The sequence below is a fragment of the Leptonotus elevatus genome, chromosome 13 (assembly GCF_054856555.1).
Source record: "Leptonotus elevatus isolate MCC_2025b chromosome 13, RoL_Lele_1.0, whole genome shotgun sequence".
Classification (NCBI taxonomy): domain Eukaryota; kingdom Metazoa; phylum Chordata; class Actinopteri; order Syngnathiformes; family Syngnathidae; genus Leptonotus; species Leptonotus elevatus.
Window position 1 is genome coordinate 19,683,514 of NC_141251.1, and position 7,451 is coordinate 19,690,964.

The 7,451-nt window shown below is 40.4% G+C and overlaps 1 long non-coding RNA gene across 1 annotated transcript; it reads left to right on the forward strand.

The window, feature by feature from the left end:
- Positions 1–3,650, forward strand: LOC147164141 (uncharacterized). Its single transcript, XR_015096788.1, has 3 exons — positions 1–315; positions 2,134–2,392; positions 2,586–3,650. It is a non-coding gene; the product is annotated as an uncharacterized LOC147164141 (long non-coding RNA).
- The last annotated feature ends 3,801 nt before the right edge of the window (positions 3,651–7,451 follow it).

The following is a 7,451-nucleotide window of genomic DNA, read 5'->3' on the forward strand; positions in this document are numbered from 1 at the left end:
TATTAAAGCAGAAGACCAAACCAGCACGATGGCGTCATAAAAAGCGACCGACAAGCACGCGTCGCCTTTTGTGCGACACACGGACCAGGATGGAAGGAAACGAGCTTATAGTTTTCTGCATGCTGTTGTTCAAACTTTTTATTGAAACAATGAAAGCTTCGCGGCAAAGACTTGAAGCGTTGATGCGCAGGAGTGCTCGAACACGTCTGAGAACGCAGAGGTGGAGCGCACCGGCCATTGAGGCGCTCGATCGTGAGGAGGACAAGAGACGCTTACGCCAGCAGTCGCAAAGAATACAACTGGCAAGACTTAAACGTATATAATACTGCATGTTTCCTAATCACGACGTTCGAAGTTCACTTTATAGAGGAAGTACGCGAGGTACAGTTCTTGGACAACATTCCCGTTTACTAATGGAGTCGTTGTTACTTATCGAGTCTCTCCTTTGTTTTGTTCGTAGTACCGGCAACTCTCTACATGGTCTAAGCGTTATTGTGCCGTGAATCGCGCGAGAGCTGCAAATACAAATTCGGTGCCCATGAACACAAAGGTGCTGTTTTATAGTCTTTCATATCAGGGGTTTAAATACCGCCGCGTAACTTTTTTTGTGCATGTCTTTATTTAATAATATCAATACAGTTTCCTGCAGCCATTCCAGAGTTTTAAACGAACCGTTTTGTTTCACGTGTTTATTATCGCAGTCGGCGTGAGCCGGCCATCTTGAAAATAATTGTTTCTGATGTTTTCAGTGTTATTCTATGTTTTGTTTTATTTAAGTCAATATTTGGTTGTGGTCCTCATTTTTGTGAAATATAATGTGTAGGCTTACTTGAAAATTCTATTATGTAGTTACTGTTCCACTGCAAATAATATAATGAAATAAAATAAATGGATAAGTTAGAAGACTTTATTCATGTAAGTTTAACTCCAGCAACAATAAAAAGTAGGAATGCACCGAAATTATAATTTTTTGGCTGAAACCCGAAAATGAGAAATGCTTGGTCGAAAATCGAAACGGTGAAAAAAAATTATGGTAGTTTTTTTTATCATCGTTGTATTTATTATAATTAATTAAAATTATATTCTTATAAAATATTTTGGTCTATTTAGCACAGGCATTTTAACAAAGCACAATCTAAATTGAAATGCGTCCACACCAGACATCAGAGACATGTTGGCGAATGGTACATTAAACACCAAACGCGGGGTGAGTAACAGAGCATTTTCTGGCGGTGCAATTGCACTTAATAGTCAATGTACAGTACTTTGCACCGGCGGGCACGGATGTGTGTGGTCTGGTGCGGGTGACGCATTTGTAGGCTATTTGGAGCGGGACACTGTGCGGCACACTTAAAATCGGCATATTCACCAAATACATTTCTTCGCACCAGCCAATCGGGGACGAACTGCAAAGTCACACACGGCGTCCTGTTCAGATCTGTAGTCACCCGGAGATGGTGGAAAGTGTTTACTTGTTTAAAACTGTTGATAGCAATAGTGCTAACATTCGCTAAAGTATTTAGCACAGCCATCAGAGTGGAAGCGCTCGAGGGGCTCTTAACAAAGAAAAACGGGAAGGCGCTGCTGGAGAAAGAGTGACTCACCTGTAGTGCAGTACTTGGCAGGTCTCTGTTTTGACATGGTTTACCAAGCGACCCTCTTTCTCCGGTGTGCACAATGAAGCTGCTGGTACTCACAAACGCCAGCGAGCAGCAAGCCGGACACTCACTCCTGTGTTTAATTCAAACAGACACTTGCATGCAGTGTTTTTTTCTTCTTCTTTGATTGAGTCACCTCAACATCCTCTTTCGGCCATATTTTTTCGGCTTGAATTCTATTTCGACCGAATGCCGAAAGTGCATATTTTTGCCATTATGGCCGAAATTTTTTGGTGGCCGAATATTTGGTGCATCACTAATAAAAAGATAGGAGTCAAATGCAACCATTAGGTCCAAAATCAAACATGAGGACGTTTCAACTTGCTGTTCGTCATGCACAATACTTGGCCCATGTTACTCAAAATGGTGCACGCTTGCACAATCTCATTGCAATTAGACAAAGTAGAACATAGTATTTGATCTTTCAAACTCTACACACATCGATTTGGCTAACAAAAAATCTGTTTTTCATCAGGCTAATCACACGTAATAAAATGTTGGCTGTAAATGTAAGTATGCCTGGACTTCCTAAGGACGAGAATGCTCCACTCCACTCCACGATAGGGTAGGTCTGTTTTCACTGTTCCTCATTTGAATGTTTTCAGTAATGTTTTTCTTCTTTTATTGTCGCGAGGAACAATGAAGAACTGCAGATGCGGCTTCAAAATGTTCCTAGCGATACAACTCGCAACACAGCAAGTTTAAGCCATTCAGAAGGGGCAAACCATTTCTAGGTTAGTTAGAAGTGCTAAAGGTCATTCAGAGAAAGTGGCTTAAAAGGACATGGTCAGAACTTTATCCATTATGGTACATTTTTACCAGTTTAAAGAATGCAGGCCCGTCATGTAAATCAATTGATGTTTCAATTTCAAAACATACCTAATAAACTATGGATTAATTGAATTTATTGTATTTTTTGTCTTTCAGATTCGTGCTTACTACAGTCCGCGGTATGTTCCCGCAGGGTCTGGAAGCACATGAAAACATCGGAAAGGTGGGAAGCAGTCGTTTCAACCTACACAGAGGCCCAGTGGATTAAAGATTTTTTACATCTCCAAGAACTCATTTGATTATTTGTGCCGTCGTCTTGGACCCGAGCTGGAGAAGAGTGACACGAACTACCGCCCGTGCGGTGCGATAGAAGAGACGCTGTTGGCCGAACTCGTAGAGTTGCCACGTGGTGAGAAATTGGCGGACATGGCTGCACATTTTGAGAGAAGTTGTGGTCTGCCACAGTGTTGTGTGGGTTTTATCGATGGCTTCCACATTCCCATTCTTCGCCCTGAGAATTATCAAACTTAGTACTTGAACCGCGACGGCTGGCACTCCATCATTCTGCGGACTGTAGTAATGCACGGGGATTGTTTTGGAACGTTTTTGTCGGGGCTGCAGGGAGTCTTCGTGATGATCGAATACTCTGCTTGTCTGGGTTTGAGGATCTTGTGGATGGGGGTTTGCTACTGCCTCTAAAGACAAAAAACATACATGATATGATGTCTGCTACGACCTCTTGGGTGATGCAACCTATCCTCTTAAAAGTTGGCTGCTAAAACCTTTCACCAATGGTGGCAGCCTGACCACCTAGCAGTCAATCTACGATATCAAGACGAGCAGTGCTAGAATGTTAGTGGAAGAAGCATTTGGACGACTAAAAGGCAGGTGGAGATCCTTGTTAAAACACCACGACTGCCACCTGCATAAAGTTAGGTGTATGGTCTTGACATGTTGCATAATTTGTGTGAAATGAATGGGGATGACTTCATGGTGGAATTGGGGACACACTAATATCGTCTCACAGCACCCGGGAGGTGCCGAGTCGGCAGTAGTGGAAGCTGAGGGGCTGCAGAAGCGTGCAACTTTCATGGAGTTTTTAAATAGAGATGTGTAAAGGAGTTGACATTTTGAATGTGTTTGCTTGATGTTTTTCAAAAGCCAAAAAACGCTGAACAAATTGTACATTGCAACTTTGTAATAAAGGCTGGGAAACCTGAAAATAAATGTGTGTTTTTTCTGTATTTCGTATAAAAGCTTCCCTTCAACAAATTAGGCTGTTAATCAACACATCACTGTGTGTTTGTTATTGGAGTCTGTAGAGAGCAAAGAGAAAGTTGTAAAAGTCACATCCAAAAACCTCAAACCCGCCGCATGCTCCTCCGCTAGTATCCCCATCCCACTGGACCCTCAGCAATTTGAGCAGCAAATTACCCCGATGACACTTATTGGCTCTTCACCATTGTCTCCTTTCAAAGGAAGTCACCTCTGCCTTTTGGAAAAGTGCAATTAAGGACCCCGACAAGCTGCAGTTTCATTTTCACCTAAGCAAAATTTTAGTTTATTCCATGCACACGGCTTAGTGTAATGTTACAGCTGCAATTAATGCATTTTTCTGCAGTCAACTTTGTCATTTTAACATTTGAGGTAAAGGGTCCTCAAGTGATCCTTTTACAATGGAAAGGCATAAAAAGTTATACAGTACTAAACTGAATTGGTGCATCCAGCCAATCAGCTCCCTTTCTTGTTGCTCAAGTTTTATTCTTTGTTCCATGAGTGTCGGCTTATTTGACGTTCTTGTTGAGTGAAATCCGCCCTATTCCTAGTGCCTGCCGGTGGCTTTTTGTCTGGCATCAAACAAACTTCCTGTCGCCTCGTCTTGCCTTCATGTGGGTCCTCCTGCTGTCACTTTGTGATCAGCTTCACAGTGATTGTAAAAATAGAGCCATAGTCTTAAAACTGGGGGGAAAGACCTTCTACTGTCCTATCTTCTTTTCATTGCATTTACATTGTAAAGGATTCAAACTATTTGGACCAAATTGGCTCCGGCCGAGGCTCATCCCATGTGTCAACTTTGGGTTGCAAATCAAGTGTCAAAATAAAGTCGGAGGTCAGCCATATGTCAATCTTTGGGTTAAGGCACAGCCCATGTGTCAATCTTGCACGTTGAGACAACCACGTGCTAAATGGCGACGACTGATCTGATTGTTTGCATCTTTGAAGTGCACTTCCATTTACCACCACTGATCTGTCTGGTCTGGTGATGGAACACGGCTCGGGGGCAGACACGATGACGGCTGGAGCTTACGAGCCATCCGAAAAGAAAGAAGAAAGCGGGTAAATGAGAGGAAAGAGTAAAAAATCACCAGAACAGAGTTTCCTTTGTAGCCTTCAGATGGCGCGATGTGTAATTTCCCAGGAGTACAAATGGAAAAGGGCGGTAGAGGGTGTAGAGACTTGGTGGCAGGCAGCACAATCGTTTTTTATTTTTTATTTTATTTTATTTTATTTTTATTTATTTATTTATTTAGAAATGCCTTCTAATTGTGGGATTGTATTTTGTTTTTATTATTCTAACAGAGTGCACATGCATTGGTGTGTGAAATGTATGTGTGCATGTAATCTGTGTGGTTGAATAAGCACTGTTGTATTAAAAGCATATGTTGTCCATTGTAGGCCTTTTCCGATAGAACCCAAGTCTTCAAAATAACAAAATACTGTGCATATTTCCACCCCATCCCATGCAAGTGTGCTAAATCCTAACCATCAGCTGCACCACTTCTCACTACCACTTGAAGGCAGAATAACCCCACCACAAAGTCCCCCCGTTTTATTTTCTCTTTCGACCTACATCTTTCTCTTTTTACGACTCTCTCTATGTTGTGCGGGCTAATTTCACCTAAAGCCATTTAACAATGCCTTTGATAGCTCTGCGTTTACAATCTTAAACTTCTTTTTACTCAGTGTCTTTTTTCATTGTATTTTCTACCTTTTTTCTTCTTCAATTAACTGTTGCCTCTGGAAGAAACGAAACCATTTCATTTCCATTTAACAATTCCTAAATATTATTTAGAGATGGTTATGCAGTGTTGCACTAAATGTGCAATTAAATGCTAGAAATTATGTGTCTGTCCAACCATTTTCTGTGCATTTGTCCTCATTAGGGTAATGAGGAAAGTGAAGAGTATCCCAGCTGATTTAGGATGTGAGGCGTGGGTACCCTGAACTTGTCTGCAGCCAATTGTTGGTTAGGGAGACCGGGGCTAGTTGAATCACGGGTAAGTTGCCACATTGCAATTTTCTTCTCCACCAGGGGGCGCAACAAAAAAGTGGAATACTAGTTTTCTTTGTACAAATGGTCAGGTGCTGTGTACTGTTTGAGAAGAGAATAGCACATTGTGAGCTGAGATGAGTGCCAGTTATCTGTTTTACACAATCCAAAGTAACAATTTTCAACTTTATATATTTTGAAACAGGCGGCGTACATAGACAAATTCTAGTAGCAAATGATGTGGACTCGTTAGAGGAAAGATTCAGGCATCTTTTGTTATGCCTCAGTTACTGCTCTGTTTTAAGCTAACTTTAAACTAGAGCAAGTATTAGCCAACATGGTAGTTTGGGGCAACTTGTCTCAGGCATTTTGCGGTTTGTTGTCACATATGCAAAGAATGGACCAATGAAAAATGCACCTCTGGCAACTCGGTTTATGTATGCCAGATTGCCCTTCAGATGATGAGTCTTAAGAGTGAGGAAATTAGTTTGCTAGGTTGTGTTTCATTGTTTTAAAATTGATTTTCCAGTTGTTGAATTGGAACTACAGTATGCTCACGCCAGGACTAGTTTAAGTTTCATGATGAACCATCCATCAATCCGTTAACCGAAATGCATTTTTTTTTAAATTAAATTTTATCTCAAATTTACAGTTTAAGGGAAGCAAAACAGGCATTTGAGGCTGAGGGCTATGACCTACATGCCAGCAGTTCCTAAGGACTTTAATCTGTTTCATAATATTTTATGTTTTAAGTTTGCTCAATGACTAGGGATAAAATTTCAAGATCAATGATAAACAATTTATCTGGCTGTAAAAACAAACAAGCAAACAAAAACAGGAGAACAAGAATACGTTTTTCCTTGTTAGTTGTAAAATCCAGTGTGACATCTTACCCCATATAGTGTGTCAACTTAACCATTGGTGGGGCAACATGTCACATGCTCACTCGCTCTATTTCAGGGGTGTCAAACTCATATTAGCTCAGGGGCCACAAAGGAAAATATATTACCAAGTGGGCCGGATTGGTAAAATCATGGTAGGCCTATATAACTTAAAATCAGTTATATACAGATTTTCGCTATTTACGGGCCAGCCCTAAATTGCAAGGCGCAACTGTAAATATATTGTCCCCAAAAAATAACACAAATGCAAATGGAATGCGGCATTTTGGTATATATATATATATATATATATATATATATATATTTTTTTTTTTAAACAAACTGTAACTTAAAGTAATGTGTGAAATAATGACATCCATAGTAATTCTGTGTACAAGTTGCATTGTTCATCTGAGGATTGCTTGTGAAATTACGAATTTATATGCTTTGATTGTGGCCGGCTGATTAATTGGTCAGACATTACTCTTTTTTTTTTTTACCTTACAAAATCATCTCGTGGGCCGAATCCGGACTACGGGCCGTAAGTTTGACACCTGTGCTCTATTTGATGACTTATAACTCTGCACTGACACAAAGTATGTAAATGACATGAATACAAAAAATATAACTAAGACTTTGGTCTTTCATCTGGTATACATTTTGTTTATATATGATTTATTGATTCCAAGAAATAAATACAAGTATAAAAAGTGATACAAATAGCCCAGATCTCCCCTAAATATAGACAAACAAGCACTTAGACATAGGGATGATTTGGAGTCCTTAATTAACCTAATATAGCAGTTTTTAAAAGGTGGGAGGAAACCAGATATTACAGTGTGGTCTTGACCCAAAGGTTGATACACGGGC